At 41.0% G+C, this 24676-nt stretch overlaps 1 protein-coding gene across 1 annotated transcript in view; it reads left to right on the top strand.

Annotated features, from left to right (window-relative positions):
- Window positions 1-7603: 7603 nt before the first annotated feature.
- LOC126426412 (uncharacterized) overlaps window positions 7604-24676 on the top strand; it is a 163590-nt gene continuing 146517 nt past the window's right edge. Inside the window, exon 1 of the mRNA XM_050088332.1 lies at window positions 7604-7709. The gene's annotated coding sequence lies outside the window, so the exon portion shown is untranslated. The remainder of the gene's footprint in view (window positions 7710-24676) is intronic.

The raw sequence follows: 24676 nt of genomic DNA, 5'->3' as shown, positions 1-24676 counted from the left end.
TATAGTACGATATTTTCCACATATCCACCATGTGTAGCAATAATATGGCGTAGTCTCTGAATGAAATTACCCGAAACCTTTGACAACGTGTCTGGCGGAATGGCTTCACATGCAGATGAGATGTACTGCTTCAGCTGTTCAATTGTTTCTGGATTCTGGCGGTACACCTGGTCACAGGGGTCACAGGGGTTCATGTCTGGCGAATAGGGAGGCCAATCCACGCCGCCTCCTGTATGTTTCGGATAGCCCAAAGCAATCACACGATCATCGAAATATTCATTCAGGAAATTAAAGACGTCGGCCGTGCGATGTGGCCGGGCACCATCTTGCATAAACCACGAGGTGTTCGCAGTGTCGTCTAAGGCAGTTTGTACCGCCACAAATTCACGAAGAATGTCCAGATAGCGTGATGCAGTAATCGTTTCGGATCTGAAAAATGGGCCCATGATTCCTTTGGAAGAAATGGCGGCCCAGACCAGTACTTTTTGAGGATGCAGGGATGATGGGACTGCAACATGGGGTTTTTCGGTTCCCCATATGCGCCAGTTCTGTTTATTGACGAAGCCGTCCGGGTAAAAATAAGCTTCGCCAGTAAACCAAATGCTGCCCACATGCATATCGCCGTCATCAATCCTGTGCACTATATCGTTAGCGAATGTCTCTCGTGCAGCAATGGTAGCGGCGCTGAGGGGTTGCCGCGTTTGAATTTTGTACGGATAGAGGTGTAAACTCTGGCGGACGAGACGATACGTGGACGTTGGCGTCATTTGGACCACAGCTGCAACACGGCGAACGGAAACCCGAGGCCGCTGTCGGATCGCCAGCTGCACTAGCTGCGCGTTGCCCTCTGTGGTTGCCGTACGCGGTCGCCCTACCTTTCCAGCACGTTCATCCGTCACGTTCCCAGTCCGTTGAAATTTTTCAAACAGACCCTTTATTGTATCGCTTTTCGGTCCTTTGGTTACATTAAACCTCCGTTGAAAACTTCCTCTTGTTGCAGCAACACTGTGTTCTAGGCGGTGGAATTCCAACACCAGAAAAATCCTCTGTTCTAAGGAATAAACCATGTTGTCTACAGCACACTTGCACGTTGTGAACAGCACACGCTTACAGCAGAAAGACGACGTACAGAATGGCGCACCCACAGACTGCGTTGTCTTCTATATCTTTCACATCACTTGCAGCGCCATCTGTTGTTGAAAATTGTAACTACTGTAATTTCGAAAGTTTGTCCGCCTGAAAATGTACTGTTGTCCCAAGCATATTGCAACAAACGGTGTATTTCTATCGCTGCTCGTTTAGTTTTTATTGCCGTTTCAAATATACCGGTCATTTATGAAACACCCTGTATATCCTTTCTTGTTAGACTGTCATCAATTTTTGTACAGCCAAATAACATAACTCATCTACTACTGTAAGCATCTCATTTCTTGATCTAATTCCCTCAGCTTCATTTCATCTAGTTTGACTACATTCCTTTATCCTTGTTTAGCTTTTACTGACATTCATCTTTATTCTCCTTTCAAGACCCTGTCCTTTCCGTTAAACTGCTCTTCCAAGTTCTTAACTGTCTCAGAGAATTATAATGTCATCAGCATACCTCAAAGTTTTTATTTCTTCTCCCTGGACTTCAATTCCTACTCCAATTTTTTTTCCTTTACTGCTTGTTTAGTGTACAGAGTGAATAACACTGGGGATAGGTTACAACCCTGTCTCACTCCCTTCTCAACCATTGCTTCCCTTTCACCTCCCTTGACTGTAACTGCCATCTGGTTTCTTTACGTGTTGTAAATACCATATTGCTCTATGTATTTTACCCTCCTACCTTCAGAATTTCAAAGAGAGTATTCCAGTCAACATTGTCAAAAGCTTTCTCTAAGTATACAGATGCTATAAACATAAGTTTGCCTTTATTTAACCTACCTTTTAAGAGAAGTTGTAGGGTCTGTATTGCTTCACTTGTTCCTACATTTCTCCCAAATCCAAACTGATCTTCCCCAAGGTTGGCTTCTACCATTTTTTTTCCAGCCTTCTGTGTAGAATTCGTGTTATTGTTTTGTAACCATGGCTTTTTAAACTGATAGTACAGAAATTTTCACACCTGTCAGAACCTGCTTTCTTTGGAAATGGTAGTATTAAATTGTTCTTGAAGTCTGAGTCTGTTTCCCCTGTCTCATACACATTGCACACCAGATGGAAGAGTTTTATCATGGCTGCCTCTCCTAGGGATATTGCTGATTTTGAGGGAATTTCGTCTACTCCAGGGACCTTGTTTCCATTTAGGTCTTTCAGTGCTCTGTCAAATTCTTCTCACAGCATCACATCTCCCATCTCATCTTCATTGACTACTTCCTCTTCATATCTATAAGACTACTTAAAGTTCAATTTCTTCTATAGCCCCTCCATATTTTTCTTTCAGCTTTGTTTTCCTTTGCTTGCTTAGTACTGATTTTCCATCTAAGCTCTTCATATTCGTACACCTGCTTCCCTTTTCTCCTAGACACTTTCTGTTTTGGATATCTATGATGTTAATGCTCTTTTGAATGTAGATGAAGTTGATATAATTCTTATCTGGAATACAGAGGAGGGGGGGGGGGGGGGGCTACAGTTTCAGGCATGTTGTAACTACATAACTGCAACACTGTCTCATAAATGGTACCAGTCACAGTGTAGGGAGCAAGAAAATTTTAATTTTCAATGTTTTGTGTAATTATTCACTGAATGTCGAGATTTTAAATGCTGTGATAACCTACTCATTAAGATGTATAATCTGATGTTAAAATTTTAACACAATAAGATGAGTATTACAGTTAGTACTCTGTGTTTATCATGGGGAAGTGTAGTGGACATTATACAAACACCTGAAGTTACTTCATCCAGTATTTCAGAATGAGACGACTTAGCAACTTTCAACAAACTTCACAGATGATTTCAAACCTTAAGAATCTTTGTCATGCTGGCACTCCCCACAAAATGATGAAAGTAAAAAAAAAAGTTTGTCATTTACTACATTTTTGGTTCATGCGAGAATGTCACGGACATACAGAAGGAACTTAACTGGCAGACTCTCGGACAATGACATAAACCATCTCGTAAAAGTCTGTTGACATAGTTTCAAAATTTTCCTGTAAGTGATGGTTATAGAAATACACACATGAAAAAAAATTGGAATAGAGATCAACATAAACATCATTTCCACTCTTTTTATTGCTCATGAAAACCGCACATTGCATGTTGTACCACCATACAGGGAGCGAAAGGCTATTTACAATTTGTACAGAAACCAGATGGCAGTTATAAGAGTCGAGGGGCATGAAAGGGAAGCAGTGGTTGGGAAAGGAGTGAGACAGGGTTGTAGCCTCTCCCCGATGTTATTCAATCTGTATATTGAGCAAGCAGTAAAGGAAACAAAAGAAAAATTCGGAGTAGGTATTAAAATTCATGGAGAAGAAGTAAAAACTTTGAGGTTCGCCGATGACATTGTAATTCTGTCAGAGACAGCAAAGGACTTGGAAGAGCAGTTGAACAGAATGGACAGTGTCTTGAAAGGAGGATATAAGATGAACATCAACAAAAGCAAAACAAGGATAATGGAATGTAGTCAAATTAATTCGGGTGATGCTGGGGGAATTCGATTAGGAAATGAGACACTTAAAGTAGTAAAGGAGTTTTGCTATTTAGGGAGTAAAATAACTGATGATGGTCGAAGTAGAGAGGATATCAAATGTAGACTGGCAATGGCAAAGAAATCGTTTCTGAAGAAGAGAAATTAGTTAACATCGAGTATAGATTTAAGTGTCAGGAAGTCGTTTCTGAAAGTATTTGTATGGAGTGTAGCCATGTATGGAAGTGAAACATGGACGTTAACTAGTATGGACAAGAAGAGAATAGAAGCTTTCGAAATGTGGTGCTACAGAAGAATGCTGAAAATAAGGTGGGTAGATCACATAACTAATGAGGAGGTATTGAATAGGATTGGGGAGAAGAGAAGTTTGTGGCACAACTTGACTAGAAGAAGGGATCGGTTGGTAGGACATGTTTTGAGGCATCAAGGGATCACAAATTTAGCATTGGAGGGCAGCGTGGAGGGTAAAAATCGTAGAGGGAGACCAAGAGATTTATACACTAAGCAGATTCAGAAGGATGTAGGTTGCAGTAGGTACTGGGGGATGAAGCTTGCACAGGATAGAGTAGCATGGAGAGCTGCATCAAACCAGTCTCAGGACTGAAGACCACAACAACAACCACCACCATACAGCGAGACCTGCTGTACACCCCGGTACCTCTGATACCCAGTAGCACGTCCTCTTGCACTGATGCATGCCTGTATTCGTCGTGGCATACTATCCACGAGTTCATCAAGGCACTGTCGTTCCAGATTGTCCCACTCCTCAACTGTGATTCGGCGTAGATACCTCAGAGTGGTTGTTGGGCCACATTGTCCATAAACAGCCCTTTTTAATCTATCTCAGGCATGTCGATAGGGTTCACGTCTGGAGAACATGCTGGCCGCTCTAGTCGAGCGATGTCGTTATCCTGAAGGAATTGACAAAATGTGTACGATGAGAGTGTGAATTGTCGTCCACGAAGACGAATGCCTCACCAAAATGCTGCCGATACGGTTGCACTGTCTGTCGGAGGATGGCATTCGTGCATCATACAACCGTTAAGGTGCCTTCCGTGATGACCAGCGGTGTACGTCGGCCCCACATAATGCCACCCCAAAACATCAGGGAATCCCCACCTCGCTGCACTCGCTGGACAGTGTGTCTAAAGCGTTCAGCATGACTGACTGGGTTGCTTCCAAACATTGCTCTAATGATTGTTTGGTTGAAGGCATATGTGACACTCATCCGTGAAGTGAACACGATGCCAATCCTGAGCGGTCCATTCGGCATGTTGTTGTGCCCGTCTGTACCGTGCTGCACGGTGTCGTGGTTGCAAACGTGGACCTTCCCACGGACATCTGGAGTGACGCTGCTCATTATGCAGCCTATTGCGCACTGTTTGAGTCGTAACACGACGTCCTGTGGCTGCACGAAAAGCATTATTCAACATGGTGGCGTTGCTGTCAGGGTTCCTCTGAGCCATAATCCTTAGGTAGCGGTCATCCACTGCAGTAGTAGCCCTCGGGCGGCCGTAGCAATGCATGGCATCGTCAGTTCCTGTCTCTGTATCTCCTCCGTGTCCGAACAACATCACTTTGGTTCACTCCGAGATGCCTGGTAGCTCACAAATGCAGCATGTCCCCATTACTGATCCTGGCCCTTTGGTTCCAATTCAAGTGGAAGGAATGAATCGGATACCTTGAAGGTTTTGTGACAAGCTATGCTGTGACTTCCAAGACTTGCACCATAGGGTTGAGAGCTGTAGAGTCCCCCTAAATAGGTCAGGTGTGCACTACACATCAGAGGCTGCTACTTGTAGTTGAGTGTGTGTGGGGTGCCCAACAGTGCTTTATAGCGTAGGCAACTCCCCATCCAATCCAGATAATGATAGCTGTAGGAAATCCAGAAGTATTAGTGCAAGATTGGAAGAAATTCCTCTCACGGGTGAGAGTATTATGATCATAATGGTAAGCTGCCGGGACACTCGCAACGAAGTGCTAGAGTTTGAAGCACTCCTGAAAAGCAGTGAAGCTCACATAATAGCTGGTTGGAACCTGAAATGGATAGCAGTGAGCTTATTTGGGGAAAATTCAAGTTTATACCAAAAGGATAGGCAAATGGGAAATGCAGGTGATGTATTTGTCACAGTAGATAAAAAACTCAGATCTACCAAGATAGAAATTGAAGCTGCATGTGAGATTGTGTGGGCAAGAGTCAGTATCAGGTGTGGGCATAAAATAACTGGAACCTTCTATCGCCCACCGGAGTCAACTCCTGATGAAATCAAAAACTTTAGACATAACCCTCAGTACAGTTGTATGTAAGTTCCCCACTCATATTGTAATCATTGGTGGAGGCTTCAATAATCCAACAATTAATTGTGAAAATCACTGCTTTGTTGGTAGTGGACATGATAACCAGTGAAACTTTACTAAACGCCTTCTCCGAAAAAACTACCTACAATAAATAGTTAGGAACCCTATTCGTGGTGGGAACATATTGGATCTAATGACAACAAATAGACCTCACCTCTTTGAGGATGTCCACATTGAAACTGGTATCAGTGACCAAGGCACAGTTGTGGCAACAATGATCACGAAAGCACAAAGGAAACCAAAACAAGCAGAAAGATACAGGGGTGACAGTTTCTGAACTATATGAAATAAAATTGTCATAACTTCTGAACGGTTTGTGTTACAACGTTCGAATTGCACGGTTGGCTACAGGGCACGATGGAAATTAGTACGAGCTGTACGGTTTGGTTTAGTGACAAAGCCCACTTTCATTCTGAGGGGTTTGTCAACAAGCAAAACTTGCGCATTTGGGGGACTGAGAATCCACATTTCATGATCGAGAAGTCTCTTCACCCTCAATGGGTGACTCTGTGTTGTGCAATGTTCAGTCACAGAATATTCATTCCGGTATTCCTTCACGGCATGATGACTACTGAGTGGTACGTGAAGGTTTTGGAAGATGATTTCATCCCCATTATCCAGAGTGACCCCGATTTTGACAAGATGTGGTTCAGGGAAGACGGAGCTCGAATCCGTCGAAGCAGGAGGGTGTTTGATGTCCTGGAGGAGCACTTCGGGGGACTGCATTCCGGCTCTGGGTACCCAGATCGGCCGCCGTATTCTCCGGATCTGAACACGTGCGACTCCTATTTCTGGGGCTATATTAAAGACGAGGTGTACAGCAATAACCCCAAAATCGTTGCTGAGCTGAAAACAGCCACGGAGGGATCCTGCAGCAGGCTTCTTCCTTTAGGGTCTTAATGATACTCTGAATTCTTCAATGTCAGTTTCCTCAACAGTATTTGAGAGTTGCATAGAACTGTTTTGAAGCTTTAATGTATGAGTTCTGAACTTCACTTACCATGAAAATAAAAATATAAAATAAAAATATAAAACAACTGGGCTTGTGTCTTGCAGCAGGCCGCTTCACCATTATTCTGTCCCTGACAGAGGAATTTTGCAGGCAGCCGACTGCTTTGCCTGGCCTCGGGTTGTGAGGTCTGCTAGGGAAGGTTGTGGTGCAACAGTGCATTCTGCATCCAGTAGTTATCCCCGTGTCCTCCAGTTAGTCTTTATTCTTGTTGTGTGGTTGTTTTTGATTTTTTGAAGGCCTTAATATTAATATATCCACCTGTTACAGTTATAGTCCCATCCGTTTGTTGGTTTTTGTTTCAGTACAGTAATAATTTCGTATTGTTTAGTTATGTCATCCTTCGCTCATTCCTCAAGGTTTGAATCTCCGCAAGTTGACAGCACCAGTTCATTAACCACAAACTTTATTTGGTGATCCCCCCCCCCCCCCCCCCCCCCCAAAAAAAAAAAAAAAAAAAAAAAAAAAATTTATATGTTTAATTTTCTTATTGTAGACAATGTGAAGGAAACTGCACACGAGCACGCCTTCTACCTGTCTGATCACACTTACGCTCGGTCTTGTCCTTCCAAAACGAAGACAAATTATGAAGATGAAGATGTTGCGGATCCTAGCCCAAGTTGGACAGCAGAAAGACACCAGCTTGTAGCTAAAGGACCTAATGAGAAAGTCTCTCACTGTGGAAGTCCTGTGGTGCCAAGTTGTTTTGCAGAATTTGTAAGTATCATTTCATTTCATATGTGTAATATGTCACAGTTATTCTGTGACATTTGTGAATGCACTGTATTGCTGCATAGTGTATTGTTACACCTGATAATTGTATTTACTTGCTTAAAGATGTCTTTTCTTGTACATCTGTGTGTGGAGTAGTGATTTAAGAGGTTACAACAGGTCATAATCCACAAATACATACTCACTGTGAGAGGGTTCTGGGTGGCAAAAACTAATTTATATGTATTAGTTCAGTTTTAATCTTGAAGTATTAATTACACATTATTCTTCCTTACTCTTGAATTAACTTTCATTTGGATTATGCAACCACAACAGGTATATTCCCCGAGCAGAGGTATCATTACACTAAAACAAGCTGACGTATTTTTCGCAAGAGTTTATATATTTACATTCTCGAGTGTATTCTCAATTGACGGCTCTTCATATCACATATTCTGACACTCCCCTTAACCAGACTGTGCAGTGGTGGAAGTTCTGTGATGTGCAAGTGCTTACTGTGACGGGAAGCATCTGCTGGCTTACTCAAACTTCTCCAAACCGCACGAGGTGTATCCGAAGCAAATAATGGAAAGCAAATCAAATATTTGCCCTACCACATAATATCGTATGTATAAAAATATGCACTTGCACATTAATTGAAAGCTATATTTTTCAAAATAACATTAATTAACAAGTTGTTTACTCATTTATAAATGAGGATATAGAATTTCGAAGTTTTCTGACTTTTAAAGGGAAAATATACTATTTAATTCCACAAAAAATCTGTATGCTCACAACTGTTTGTTTTAAATGCTTAGATGTTTTTGTATTAATGGTTTGGAGATTTTAATAAGATATATGTTGTCCTGCATGTACATTACACCTTTCCTCTGCCAACCACCGTGAGGTGCACAGTAGAGGATACATCCCAGTTATTAGGTTTTCTTCCTGTTCCACTCACATATGGGGAGCGGGAAGAAAGTGTGTGTGTGTGTGTGTGTGTGTGTGTGTGTGTGTGTGTGTGTGTGTGTGTGTGTCAGTAATTACTCTAATCCTGTCCTCGTGATCTCTCTGTGAGCAATATACAGGGGGTTTTGTATATTCCTGGAGTAATCATTTAAAGCTGGTTAATAGATTTTCTCGGGATAGTTTACATCTGTTTTCAAGAGTCCTCCAGTTCAGTTCCTTCAGTATCTCTGTGACACTCTCCCACAGATTAAACAAACCTGTAACCATTTGCGCTGCTCTGTATACGTTAAATATCCCTAGTTAGTACTATTTGATACAGGTCCCACACACTTGAGCAATATTTTAGAATCTGTTGCAGAAGTGATTTGTAAGCAGTCTCCTTTGTAAACTGATTAGCCTGCCCCAGTACTTTACCAATAAACCGAAGTCTACCACCTGCTTCACCCATGACTGAACCTGTGTGTATCCCTACAGAGTGTTACAACCAGGTATTTGTAAGAGTTTGCCGATTGCATTAGTGATTCATTGATATTATAGTCATAGGATACTGCTTTTTTTTGTTTTGTGATGTGTATGGTTTTAAATTTCTGAACATTTAGAGCAAGTCTCCAATCATTGCACCACTTTGAAATCTTATCCAGATCTGACTGAATATTTATGCAGCTTCTTTCAGATAGTACCTTCATCATATCTCTCTCTCTCTCTCTCTCTCTCTCTCTCTCTCTCTCTCTCTCTCTCTTTTTGAGAGAGGAAATTCAGAGATACTAAATAATTCAGAATAGCTAGTGCTGTGTATTTGATGAATTATTAGTTTTTCTTTGTCACCATTACTTAATATTCACAAATCAAAACACTACTAGTATTTGGTCATGAATTATGTGAAATTTGAAATAAGTGAAATAATTTTCTGGAAGTGTTCTTCTACATGGCTTTGTAGATTCTTGGTTCTTGTCCTAAATATCACATGGGGGCTATTTGGAAAGTAAGTACTGCAAAACACAGTTACGGTGCTAACGACGGTAGAATAACATTTTCACTGCACTGCCAGACTCGTACATAGTAGAGTGACACGGTTGTGCTGAAGTCAGTCTCCCTCATGCACCAGACAGCATTGAAACTTGCTTTCCGAACAGCTCTCTTCCAACAAAGGGGCGTTGTACATATGAACATTAGCGTATCAGAGTTTTTATTTTACGTTTGTATTCGGTGCTTCGTTGTGTGTCTGGTATGAATGTTGCAGTGGATTTTAAACTAATTTTCAGATGTACTAGAGACTTCTGACTTTCAGTATAGTTCAGAACTGGATGACAATGCGATATTAAATCACTTCATTTTGAGGTGTGTGGCAGAGGGTACTTTGTGTACCACTACCATTTCCGCCATCTCTGTTTCAGTCGTGAATGGTTCGCATAAAGGAATGTTCCTGAAAAGCCTCTGTGTGAGCTGAATCCCTCTAAATTTTTATAATGACAGTCTTATTGTGAGATATACATAGAAGCAAGCAATATATCGGTTGAAGAGAAACTGCACTGTACCACATGTCCTTGTTGTAATCTCATCAAAATGTTTGAAAGGAATTGAAAAATTACACGCACACAAGACTAAAAAGAAGAAAATCATCGACAGTACTGCATGAAGACAAGTCGTTCTTTAACATTTTCACCAAAAACGTCGACGAGTTTGTGACTAGTTTACTTCAAATCCTTACATGATACTGTAATAAATATTTGTACAGACATAGGCTACATCTTGTTTTAATATATATGTTACATAGTGGGCCAGAGGAGTGTATACGATGGAGCACGAATGTGTGCATATAACAACACCCCACGATACGCACACCGTGTGTGTGCCCGCCGCTCGATCCGCACTGGTTCAGAGCGTAGTGCCGGCTATGTCAGTGTGAGTGGAGCAGTGCAAAGGGGACGACGGTGCTCACACTTAAGCAGTGGGCATTCGTTATGGAAAGTTATGTGACAGCAAAGTAGTGGAAGTGGTGCGATCAGTTGTTCCGTGTCTAAGTGCCAGCAGAGAGTGCCTTGCAATGCTTAGTCTGAAAACGGCATCAGACACGATCTGTTCTGAGCGAGTCAAAAAGCATTCCAAAGCATGCCCAAACTCCAGAAAATGTGGCTGCAGTTCACAAGAAAATACTACCAAATCGACCCGATGCCCGTCTCGAGAGACTCGCATATCGTGTCGATCGTGCGGACAAATGCTCCACCTGGACCTGCACGTGCATCCCTCTTTTTGAGTGTGTGTTGTTCGTGCATTACAATCAGTAGATGCTCCTCAATGCCGCTAGCTTTGTGAGTGGCTGCTCACTGAGATAAGGGTAGTTATGTCAGCTTACAGAATCACAGGTTCTGGGCAGTGGAGAATGCTAACAAATTTCACAAACACTATTGCACTCAGGATGTTGGTGTCTGGTGTTCAGTGCCTGCGTGCCGCATTAGCGGTCCCATCTCCTTTCGTCAGGTGCCGACTTCGGTGCATTATGTTGTCAACATTTTGAAACTATTTGTCGCACCGTTAACAGAGGAGTAAAAGACCTGCAGTTACAGCCAATAGGATGGAGCAACTGCCCGTGCACCCGGCCGAACTTTGGAGCACATTTACACGGCCTTCACATCTGGCAGTGTTGTTAAGAGGTCATTCTGGTCGAGGCCCTAGCTGGCTGGCCACCCTGGTCACCTAATCTGTCAGTGTGTGGTTACTTGGTGTAGAGAGCTCTCAGGTCCGAGGTGTATTGCAACAACCCTCAAAGTCTTCCAGAACTGCAGCAACTCCAGCGGTCCAGCTTCAATCTGCCTTCAGCCACTTGCTGACCGGGGCTCCAAAGTGCCAAGAGATGAATGGTGTGCACTTTCTGCTATAGTCTCATTAGTGATTTGTTTCTTTGCACCCTGGAACTCTGCTCTCTGGGCCACTTTCATCTGCCCCACCATGTATATAAATATATATTTAAAATCTCTACTATTATACAAAGAAAGGACAGTGTTAAATATTGTTACCAAAAATCTCAGGAAGTTATTGACTGATTTACTTTCAATTTTTACACAGTACTCAGATATACACGTGGATGGACATAGGTTACATATTTTTTAATATATATGATACAGAAGTATTTATGTACAATCATGCACGGGAAACATTTTTACCAAAACTCTCGAAAAGTTCCTGAACAATCTACTTCGAATTCTTACACAATACTCAATCAACATTTGGATGGACATAAGCTGTAAATTTTCACACACGCCCTCAATCTTCCTACCACACCCAATAATAAGCTGCAAGTGAGCATCCCCTTTGTCACCCAGTACCACCCTCGACTCGAACAACTGAACCACATCTTTCATCAGGGCTTTATTTATCACCACGACCTTAAATGGACATCGTATGCGAGATCCTTTCTGCCCCTCCCGAAGTGGTTTTCTGTCGGGCATCCAAACTCGACAACAACCTAGTCCGTCCCTGTGCCAATCCTAATCCCCTGTTACAGGGATCATATTCCTGCAGAATGTCCTGGCGCGAGACCTGACCGATCCACCTACCACACATTTTCTGTTCGTCCTGTCACTGGCCAGTCGTACTCCGTTAAAAGCTGGGCCACCTCTGAAGGCAGTCGTGTCACACAACAGCTCTGCTACAATCATTGCGCAGCTTTTTATATTGGTACAATTACCAACCATCTGTCCACCAGGATGAATGGCCACTGCCAAACTGGGGCCAAGAGCAAATTTGACTACTCTGTGTCACAACATGCAGCTGAACACAACATGCTTAATTTTTATGGCTCCTTCACAACCCGGCCCATCTGTGTCCTCCCCTCCAGCTTGTCTGAACTGCGCAGATGGGAGTTATCTTTACAACAGTGTCTCTGTTCCCAAAATATCTCGGTCTCAACCAATTGTGACCTACAGCCCCCTCACCCTGCACCCAACTATATCACCTTCTCTCATTTCACATCGTCTCACCTGCTTTTTGAGCAGCTCTCTGCCATAATATTGTTGATATTCCAACCTGAACTTTGCATTGTTTAAATTCTAGCGACAATGTTACCACACAGAGAGAGCAAGTATATGCCACGGTAATTACCACAGATGTGTAGGTTTGAGGATGGTGATAATTGTGGAGCTTGTCAGCAGGTACCTGACACCTTTTCACTTTTGGGTTTTGAACTCCGTATTTGATATTGCTTGTTTCTCCAGATGTTGCTGACAAGGAACATGCAATTATTTTCCTTTTCATACAATGCATAGAACTGTCTGCATCACTGAATGGTGGATGTTTTCGTGATCACTGACTGTCACATGTATTGTAAAGTGTAGTGTGTACAGTAACACGCACTGTCAAATGTCGCCCTTACATATCACACAAATTGGAAAGAAATACACTTTTACAAAGCACGAGTTACAATGGAATAACTTACTGCATCAAGATAAAATTATTTATGTGCAGTGCATAAAACTTCATTCTAAATTAGACATTTTGGTGTCTTCTGACCTGTGAGTGCTTAGATGGTAAGAACAGTATGGGTGGTGACTAACATACGAGGGGCATGTAGTCAAAGCTTACTCCAACATTCTTATTGGGCTGGTGTTTAGAGTTTACCAAACATTCTTCCCCCGCCAGGAACGGAATCGGCTATTTCCAAGAGGGACACTACTGAACAAGCGTGTGTTAGCAACCTCAGCTGGAGAGCAACGTCTTATCTGACTTGCAATCAGGGTTGTGGTGCCTCCTCTTATTACAGTAGCATGAGGGGCGTTTGAAAAGTCCGTGCAAAAATAAACACTACTTACGTGTTCAGGGTAAACCTTTTTTATTTTTCGACACAGTCTCCTTTTAGACTTATACACTTTGTCCAATGCTGTTCTAATTTGTAGATCCCTTCCTAATAATAGGAATTGTCCAAGTGTGTAAAATAGCTATTAGTTGCTGCAATCACCTCCTCGTTTGAATAAAATCTTTGTCCCACCAGCCATTTCTTCAAATTGGGGAACAAATACTAGTCCGAGGGAGCAAAGTCTGGAGAATAGGGGGGATGTGAAATGAGCTGGAATCCTACTTCCATTAATTTTGCGACTACAACTGCTGAGGTGTGTGCTGGTGCATTGTCGCGATAGAAAAGAACTTTTTTGCGGTCCAATCGCCGGCGTTTTTCTTGCAGCTTGGTTTTCAAGTGGTCCAAGAACAATGAATAATATGCACCTGTAATAGTTTATCTCTTTTAGAGATAGTCGATGAGGACTATCCCTTGCAAATCCCAAAAGACAGTCGCCATAATCTTTCCGGCTGAAGGAATGGTCTTCGTCTTATTTGGCGCAGACTCTCCCTTGGTAACCCATTGTTTAGATTGTTGTTTGGTATCAGGAGTATAGAAATGTATCCATGTTTCATCCACAGTGACAAAATGATGCTTCAAGTCCTGCGGATTCTTCCTGAACAACTGCAAACCATCCTTGCAACATTTCACATGATTCCATATTTGGTCAAGCGTGAGCAGTCATGGAACCCAACTTGCGGATTGCTTTCTCGTGTCCAAATGTTTATGCAAAATATTATGTACCCCTTCACACGAGATGCCCACAGTACTAGCAATCTCACGCAGCATAACTCTTCTGTCATCCATCACCATATCATGGATTTTATCAATGATTTCTGGAGTCGTAACCTCCACAGGGCGTCCAGAACGTTCAGCATCACTCCGAAAATTTTGATACCACTTATGAACTGTTGTAATCAAAGGTACAGAGTCACCGTAATGTTTATCAAGCTTTTCTTTAGTATCCTGAGGCGTTTTGCCTTTCATAAAGTAATTTTTAATCACAACATGAAATTCTTTTTTGTCCATTTTTTGACAATCACTCAACTTCCTTGATTCACACGAATGCCAAACACAAAGAAATAGACCAATAAGGCTGAAACTTGGTGTGTATCTCTCGGACTTTGCACGGACTTTTCAAACACCCCTCGTAGGTTATGCCTGAGTGATAGTTCTGCTGGTTTCTGGTGTTTGCCACCTTACTGGAATTTGTTGTAATGACAAGATTTTAAATGACGAACACAGTGCAGTAGTTAGTGCAACACCTTTCCACATTCATTGACACCTTTAGTGTTACGATGATCAACCCATAGGCAGTAATTTATCCATTATATTCATCGCAGTCAGCATTACCATTACACTACACAGGGTTGGACAGGGGTAACATACCTTCAGTACATTTCTCTCTCTTCATTTCTGACACCAAAAATAAAATTTGGTTCATTCATGTAGTCTTTTAACTTAAAATCTGTTCTTCAGTGACTGTACAATATTAAGGGAATAAAGGTTCAGTTTTTTGTACGGCTGCTAACAACTTGGAGATGGACATACTTATCAGTCCTTTTTGTGGTACTGGTGCAGGGTGTTTCAAAAATGACTGGTATATTTGAAACGGCAATAAAAACTAAACGAGCAGCGATAGAAATACACCATTTGTTGCAATATGCATGGGACAACAGTACATTTTCAGGCGGACAAACTTTCGAAATTACAGTAGTTACAATTTTCAACAACAGATGGCGCTGCAAGTGATGTGAAAGATATAGAAGACAATGCAGTCTGTGGGTGCGCCATTCTGTACGTCGTCTTTCTGCTGTAAGCGTGTGCTGTTCACAACGTGCAAGTGTGCTGTAGACAACATGGTTTATTCCTTAGAACAGAGGATTTTTCTGGTGTTGGAATTCCACCGCCTAGAACACAGTGTTGTTGCAACAAGACGAAGTTTTCAACGGAGGTTTAATGTAACCAAAGGACCGAAAAGCGATACAATAAAGGGTCTGTTTGAAAAATTTCAACGGACTGGGAACGTGACGGATGAACGTGCTGGAAAGGTAGGGCGACCGCGTACGGCAACCACAGAGGGCAACGCGCAGCTAGTGCAGCTGGCGATCCAGCAGCGGCCTCGGGTTTCCGTTCGCCGTGTTGCAGCTGCGGTCCAAATGACGCCAACGTCCACGTATCGTCTCCTGCGCCAGAGTTTACACCTCTATCCGTACAAAATTCAAACGCGACAACCCCTCAGCGCCGCTACCATTGCTGCACGAGAGACATTCGCTAACGATATAGTGCACAGGATTGATGACGGCGATATGCATGTGGACAGCATTTGGTTTACTGACGAAGCTTATTTTTACCCGGATGGATTCGTCAATAAACAGAACTAGCGCATATGGGGAACCAAAAAGCCCCATGTTGCAGTCCCATCGTCCCTGCATCCTCAAAAAGTACTGGTCTGGGCCGCCATTTCTTCCAAAGGAATCATTGGCCCATTTTTTCAGATCCGAAACGATTACTGCATCACGCTATCTGGACATTCTTCGTGAATTTGTGGCGGTACAAACTGCCTTAGACGACACTGCGAACACCTCGTGGTTTATGCAAGATGGTGCCCGGCCACATCGCACGGCCGACGTCTTTAATTTCCTGAACGAATATTTCGATGATCGTGTGATTGCTTTGGGCTGTCGGAAACATACAGGAGGCGGCGTGGATTGGCCTCCCTATTCGCCAGACATGAACCCCTGTGACTTCTTTCTGTGGGGACACTTGAAAGACCAGGTGTACCGCCAGAATCCAGAAACAATTGAACAGCTGAAGCAGTACATCTCATCTGCATGTGAAGCCATTCCGCCAGACACGTTGTCAAAGGTTTCGGGTAATTTCATTCAGAGACTACGCCATATTATTGCTACGCATGGTGGATATGTGGAAAATATCGTACTATAGAGTTTCCCAGACCGCAGCGCCATCTGTTGTTGAAAATTGTAACTACTGTAATTTCGAAAGTTTGTCTGCCTGAAAATGTACTGTTGTCCCAAGCATATTGCAACAAACGGTGTATTTCTATCGCTGCTCGTTTAGTTTTTATTGCCGTTTCAAATATACCGGTCATTTTTGAAACACCCTGTAAATGACATTGGTGGAGTAAAAATCCGAATTAATATTCATTGTGTTCCATTCATATATGGCTGACAAGAACTGTCTTTGAGCAGGTCCTGGAGTTTCCACAGTAATGTGAAATCCAGTTAACTATCTCAATCTTACAAAGATAAATTGTGAAAAATGTGACACCAGTGGAAACTGCATAATTTTTCTAAAAGTTTACATGCATGTGATTTGCTGGTTAATTTCACAGACTCTGATTTGAATGATATCGACATTTAGATATGAACTGTGGAAACATTGGAAGATATGGGAAAGAACTCTGGTGATTTTAGTGTTCCATTTTGTTGGATGTGGGACGTGATTTATTTAATATTGTTTTTTCATTATGTCTTAGTTGCTCAATAGCGGCCTTGTCTAAGGCTGCCTTTCATATTTATAATCCATATATATTGTACTCAAATGTGTACAAAATCAAATGGATAACATCAAACTTCTGTCAAATCATAATGTCCAACATGAAACCTCTACATTCACATCTATACAAGGATGACTGAATAATCTCAAGCAAATTTCAGTTTTCAGATCAACAATTTAACTCTTTTCAAAAATAAGTGTTTTCCAAGGACTTTATAGTTATCCAGATTAGGCCGATAGTGCTAGGAACTGATGTATTAACCTCTGTACAGGTACTTCCTTTCTGTGTTACTGCGATCACCATCCGATCTCGAAGACATATATTGTCCCTTGACATGGTTCTCTACACATGCAAATAATTAACAGATCCACACAGTATTTGTACTCTCCTCTACAATAAATTATTTTATGCCTGTCATTCACATCATTCCTCGATAATAATGGATAGGGATACTAGATTACAGAAGATAAACTTCTTTGCCAAACTCGCTAATAATAGCTTTATTATTGATAACTGTTTATTACAACTACTTAGTATATAGTTACACATATAAATGCCTTCCAGACCTGAAGACGATAACACTAATTACCAAAACTGGTTATCGAAAATAAAGGTTATTATTAGCGATCTTGGCGAAGAAGCTTATCTTCTCTCACCTCTTATCACAGATCACCCCTTGCAGCTAAAAATGAGTCAACTGTAGGAAAGGATCACGTATCACTCCTCTGGAGTGGTTTGTAATACCACACAATTCCAGGAATTATGCTTGAGAGAAATTATATTTGATTTACATAATGCCAGTATTTGTACAGTGTCTGTATATTACATTCCAATGTCCTTCGGACACGCATGCATGTCTTAAGAAACAGACACTGTTTTGACGATTACAGCTGTTGTAAATATTATAAAATGGATGCGCAAATACCACTGATGTATACAGTTTTTGACACTGTATGGATACATACATTTTGTAATCATTCGTGTGTATGTCTCGACTGACTAAAATGATAATAATAAAATTAGTCTCTCCCTGTGGAAGATGCTACAGAGCACAAAACCAGACTAACAAGGAAGAAATAAGCTTGCACTTGGGTCTCATGTACAGAAAGAGTATGCGACTTAGAAAAATGAAGGAACCAGAAAAAGACACATTATATTTGCTAAAGTAAGTTCCGTAGAGCTGGCAATGACATAAGTGACTTATCAATCTTCATTAGCATTGGTGAAATAAGATAAATTCTCTCTGATGGGGAAGGTACTGTTATGCTTGGTCTCCAAATATTTGCTTGCTATATTGGTAGTAAGGGTATTGAAATGAAAGCAAGAAAACTGCTATATGAAGGCAGCCAGTTAAGAGACGAAACAAATGCTCTCAGAATATATCTCAGCTACTGTACTTTGTTTTCTAGCTTTGGATAGATCAACTAATGTACATGATGATGCCCAGTTTACTATTTATACCTGGAATTGGCGTTAATTTTAATGTCTTTGAAGATCTTGCCAGTCTGGAGACACTGCATGCTAAAACAAGAGGATCGGAAATATTTGAAAAAGTAAACTACAAAAATTTAGTAGTAGATTATACTAAAAGTCATCAGTGTGTGTACTGATGGAGAGCCATCAGTGATGGGTAAAACCAACAGCACTGCAACATTGCTAAATGCTATACCAAAATATTACTGTACTATACGCAGAGTCGCAGTGTGGACAAACCTTAAAGGCTGAAATATACAGCGTGCTACGCCACTGTTTCTGAAATGTGGGACTAAACCTAGAGCTATGGCATTCACAGCATGAGAATTCTGAGGTTATTGTACATTGTTGGATTTGGAGTAAGGTGAACTTGGCCTTCATTGTGAGATGCAGTATTTCTTAAAAAAAAAACACCACCTATGACAGTTAGCAATTTTGTTTGGCATTTTTAGTTGTATTTAGTTGCCATCTCAAAGCCTAAATGTAAAACTTGAAGGCAAAGGTTTAAAATTATATTAAAACTAATCATCTCTTGGTTATAAAATGAGGATTCGAATTAATTTTCATACCTGAAAAAACAGAGTGAATGTCCTGCGGATAACAGTAATGTGACCAAATATTCTGAAAAACTTAAATATTGCAAGGGTCATTTGAAGTTTTAGACCCATTTTTAGGCATTGAACAAAATATAATGCAGATTCCCAGGAACACAGAAATAGAGCTGATTCATTTAAAAATAATTTCATTCTTAAAAATATCAGAATGATCCTGTCATAATTAATTTCTTACATTAATTATGCGGTGAACATTTCCTAAAGCCAAGAACATTTGTACATAGTTATATAAGCTTATGTCTCTTTGAGATGACATGCAGATCACTACCTTTTCAACCATAACATTTATTAAAGGCAAACGTCATGGATAAAAGTCTCAAATTAATGGTATGTAAGGTTCTTGTGCTGTAACAGATGTTGTTTATAATTATAAATAAATACAATTAAAGTTAAACTTGCAAACTGCTGTAGAAACAACGCCACTGGTCAGAATGATGTCAAACTGCAACATAATATTATCGGAGAAGGGGCAGAATGCATGGCAGAAGAAAAATAAATAGTTACAAAATGTAGCAATAGATGGCGCTGTAAGCATCATAATTTAATAGTGGTCAACTACAAATGACAAATGAATCATATGACAAACCCTAAGGCATACGTTTGACGTTAAACAAACTGTACTACTCAGTGTGGATGGATGTACAGGTGCAATACTGTTAGTTACGCAAGCCCACCCACCACAGCAAGGTCATATCACATTGGATGGGAAAAATCGGTTTTTAATTGTCCTAAGGCCATAAACTAAAAAGCATCAATAAAAATCTAATTGGATTATTAATTTCTGTGTGACTGGCCCAAAACATGTTCAATACACTGTCCACCATTTTCTGCAACAAGTTGAAACCGAGAAACCTGTTCCACAACTGATCAAAGTGTTTCCGGATCACGTTCAGAATGTGTTGCACAATGCGTGCCTTCAATGCAGCTAAGTTTGCAGTCACAACACTGAACACGTCTTTCAGATAGCCTCAGAGAAGTCACACGGATTAAGATCGGGTGATCGGAACGGCCAGGCTGTAGGGAAATGGCGGCTGATAATTCTAGCATTTCTGAAATGGCCCTTCAGCAGCTGCTGCTTAACTGCATTTGCAATATGTTGAGGTGTGCCATCTTGCGTAAAATGATCCCATCCACACATACATGCTGTTGGAGAGATGGAATGACGTGGTTGCACAAAAGACACTCATAGCGCTTACCAGTGATGGTACAGGTAACAGGAGCTTCAAAAAAATTTGGCCCTCTGATAAATGATATCGTAAACCCGCACCACACAGTGACCTTTTCAGGATGAAGTAGTTCCGGTTGATTGTGTGTGAGGATTTTCTGTTCCCCATATTTGACAATTCTGTCCATCAACATATTCTGTCAGATGGAAGTGGGCTTTGTCTGTCTACAAAATCTCTTTTGCTGGCAGGTCAACAGGCAGCAACTCGTGCACGTGGGTAATTTTGAGTGGATAGCAAAGAAGCATGTTTCTTAGGATTTTATGCACTGTGCTCATGGGTATGTCCAATGTTTTGGTAATTCTCTGTGCACTACATGTTTCCACACCACTATTCATCTCCTCCTGCATTTCTGACGTCGAATCAATTCGTTTCCTCACTCTACCAGGTTGCAGGCCAAAAGAATCCATCTTTTCGAAATTCTGAATCATTTTCTACAGATCCACGGCAGTCATCGGACCGACGCCTTTTTTCAAACCTTCAGTGTCTGGAACTTCTGCAGAGCGAAGTGTGCGCAGTCGTCATTCCTGTAATGCGCAGTCGTCATTCCTGTAATACAGCTTTCTAAGCAGTGTGCGATCCTGCATTGAGACAGTCACGGCGAACGTCGCAGATGCGAAAGGAGGAAAAGCCGTGCACCCGGCATGTTTATACGGTCTTCAGTGGGTCGTGCGCATGACAGGTGTTTTCATTTACCTATTCTGACACACACAGCACCATCTATTGATCAATTTTCACACTTTTTTTTCTTATGCCATTTGTTTTCCCCTTTCTTTGATAACATTCTGTTGCAATTTGACATCATTCTGACCAGTGGTGTTATTTCTACAGCGTTTTGAAAGTTTACCTTTAATTATAATCACCCTGTACGTAAATTAAACTATTTAAAAGTGTTAATTCTGTCTGAAGACACTCATGTGCTGGGACTAGACTACTCATATCTCTCTCTCTCTCTCTCTCTCTCTCTCTCTGGCCCTTAGTGATATTCACCAAACAACACTCTGCAACATCTGATAAGTGCAGCACGACAGTACTCACCCTCTCGTCAAAACTATTGTGGCGTCGACAGGTCGTATTGTCCACAATTAACACCATCTTTTGACTCTGATTGCTCTGCCGAGCCTCCGTGTTAGTTTTTAGTTCTGTTCTGTATCTCAAGCTGTGTGTATGTTTATGACTAACTACGAAATATATCTCTATGTGGAATTTAATGGGGATAGTTATTGCATTCAACCGATAATCGTATCCCGTTCCCATACTGTGATTTCCAACTGATAATGTCTTGTGCTCCAGCTGGTGTGTCTTTTAACTAACTTAAATCAGTTGATTTAATTTCATTAGTCAGTTATTCTTTTACCTCCTCTAATTCCACAAGATATGCCCTTGTCTTCCAACATCAACAATGAATGTGTGAAGGTCCAAAAGGTGCTGGAATAGTATGAAGCATCTGAACTGCTCTGTGACAGAAATAGCATATGCCTTGCTAAATGGTGGAAAATTCCAAAATGTATCCAACGCAGAAGTAACAAGAGTTTGTGAAAGCACATTATAGAGTCAGCTATCTTCAAATCCGGTACTTAATTTTGTGTAGCAAAGAACATCAAATTAAATTAAAGTTGTTGTCAGGACCAACAAGATCGAGTTGTCATAGTGCAACGCAATAAGCAGACCAGAAAGGGCAACTATCCGTCGATTGTTCAGGTTGTTCGCAGTCGGATAAATGACATTCAACACGATGTGTGCCCACTTGTACCGACATGCACTGATCACAACTAGGGCAGCAACACTCACCTTTCGATCAAACAACTATATGTTGGTGAAGTGGGTCCCACATTATTGCAGTTATAAATATCTTCACAAGAAATTACATTAGGTTTTTCGTTAAAACTCTTGGGGCACCACCCAGAACTCAGAAATCTAGCGCAATATTGTACTACTTACTGCTTGGTGCTACAGCTCATGTAGGTAGGATCTTGGCACCCTGGAAAATCTCTGCCCATTCTCCTCTGCTGGTTGCCCTGGCTCTCCATCTTCTAATTCCCTTCATCTAAAGTCATCCTTCATGTCGTCTAGCTATATGGTCCTCGGTCTGCCCCTTAATAAGGCATCCACCTGGTTTTCCTTTGAAATCTTCCTTAATTGTGCTGCTCTCCATCATTCTTTCTACATATCCCAACCAACATAGTCTATTAATCTTTATTTCTGTCACGATATCAGGTTTGTTGTACAACTCTCTGATCTCATTATTTCCGATTCACCAAAGCCCCCCTATAATTCACTGGCCTGAAGATTTTCCTAACTATCTTCCTTTCCCATCTCTGCAACAACTCATCATTTTGTGTCACTGTCCATGTCTCCATACCATAGATCACTACAGGTCTCACTACTTTAGAATACACTGACAGTTTCAGATTGCTACTAAGGCTTCTTGCTTTAAATACTTTAATCAGTGCGAAGTAAGTCCTTTTACCAACTGTAAACCTTGTATGTATCTCTTCCCTCTCATGATTATTCAGTTACCAGTGACCAAAGATATTTAAAGCTATCTCAGCATTCAAATTCTTCCGATCCTTCTTTCTCCTTCACTCTACATTTTCCTAGATGCTAACATATACTTTGACTGTAAACCTCATCTTCACTCCATATGTTTCTAATTTTTCAAGCTTTTCTTCCAGGTCCTGTTTCCTCCTGGATGACGAATTAATATCATCTGCATATCCAAGATCCTGTTTCACCCTATTGAACAATGTTCCCCTAGGGTCGCCGCTTTGTGTCTTTTGCTGTGTGTCTTGAGCAATGTGTACATTTTATGCAGTGAAAATGGATCCTTCATGATTGAAGTTATCTCGAAAACTATTATCTGTGCAAAAAAGTCATTAAGGTTTCCTGTAGAATTCTTGTGGGCCTCTTCAGAATTGTGATCACACATTTATTTTCGCAAATTGGAAAATAATTTTTTTAAGATTAAAATTTTCTCAATTACAAGTGTTTCCTTCGCGAAATTCCGCAGGACTATTCAAATTCAGCACAGAAAAGTCTAGAACTGTAGCATATCCATAACAAAACTTTAAAAAATGCGTATTTCTCGAAAAATCAGCTATTCAAAATTTTCATCATAATTTTGAAAAATTCAGCAGCGCTGTTAAAATGTTTTATGGAGAACTGTAGAACTACAGCATACGTTAAATGCGAACATGTTCGCATTTAAAGTTAATCTGCGTAGTCAGGCAATCAAGGCTATTTTCGAACACAAAAACAGTGCAGAAAAGCTCGTAATGACGACACAGCAACTTCACTTTCAAACAGGGAGTGGTAACAGTAAACTACTTGTTTCATTTAATACAGCATAAGTATCAAGAACTATGTAAAAATATATTTATCTCCCCAGGAGCTATTCAGAATAGTGGTTATTGTATTCGCAATTCGGGCAATTAACTTTTTTGTACAAGGTTAAAATTTTACCAAGTATTTATTATTGTTTTCTTCGCGAAATTTTGCAGAACTATTCAGATCTTGTAAAGAGAACTGTGCTATACGCACGAAGAACTCTTAAAAAATATATATTTCTTGAAAGCCAGTTGGCAACTTCACCAGGCCAGCTGGATGCCTTGCCGGAACAAATTCGAAATTACCGAAGTCAAGTCAAACTTCTTGTTCTGCGCATGTCACGTGGAATGCTGGGTATGGAAGAAAAGGAAGATGGCGTCAGTTGATGATAAACAAACACGCAGACCGCGAGTTTCCGCCGCAGCTTACTATACGCACAAACTGTGTTGACACTCGGCCCGATGGCTGTTGGGAGCGACAGTAAATGAGAAGTGCTTTTAATGTGTTACTCAGACGATGGAATGTCAATACCATGGAATACACAGCAGCCGTATTTCATTAACATAAACAGAAACTGAAACTTATGCGGAAAACGTCGAAAATTAGTATATGCGTCTGTCCAACTGCAACTGAAGAAATTAGTAGAATATCATTGCTATCATATCGACGTAAGTAATGACAAATGCCACTAAAAGTGCATTTTATCCAAGATTTGACTCCTTGTTGGATTATCCGTGTTGTAATAAGCGTAGTCAGCTGATGTTGGTAAAGACCGTTGAATGTTGGGAATCATTTCATATTAACGCAAACATTTTGTTGTGAAATGTTCGCTTTACCGGAATAATTAATTTACTGAGCGGACAATAGTAAATACAAGAACCTGTCAACCGTAGAGCAGCAAGGACATTAATCGTTTATCTCCGGTCGTTACCGATCAGTACACTACGCCGCCGCCGCAGTCAGTCGTAAATTTTATTAATTGCGCAAACAAAGTTGACACTCGCGAGGTGGCAGGTGGG

Source organism: Schistocerca serialis, chromosome 11 (assembly GCF_023864345.2).
Source record: "Schistocerca serialis cubense isolate TAMUIC-IGC-003099 chromosome 11, iqSchSeri2.2, whole genome shotgun sequence".
Classification (NCBI taxonomy): Eukaryota; Metazoa; Arthropoda; class Insecta; order Orthoptera; family Acrididae; genus Schistocerca; species Schistocerca serialis.
This window is presented reverse-complemented; position numbering and strand designations above follow the sequence as displayed.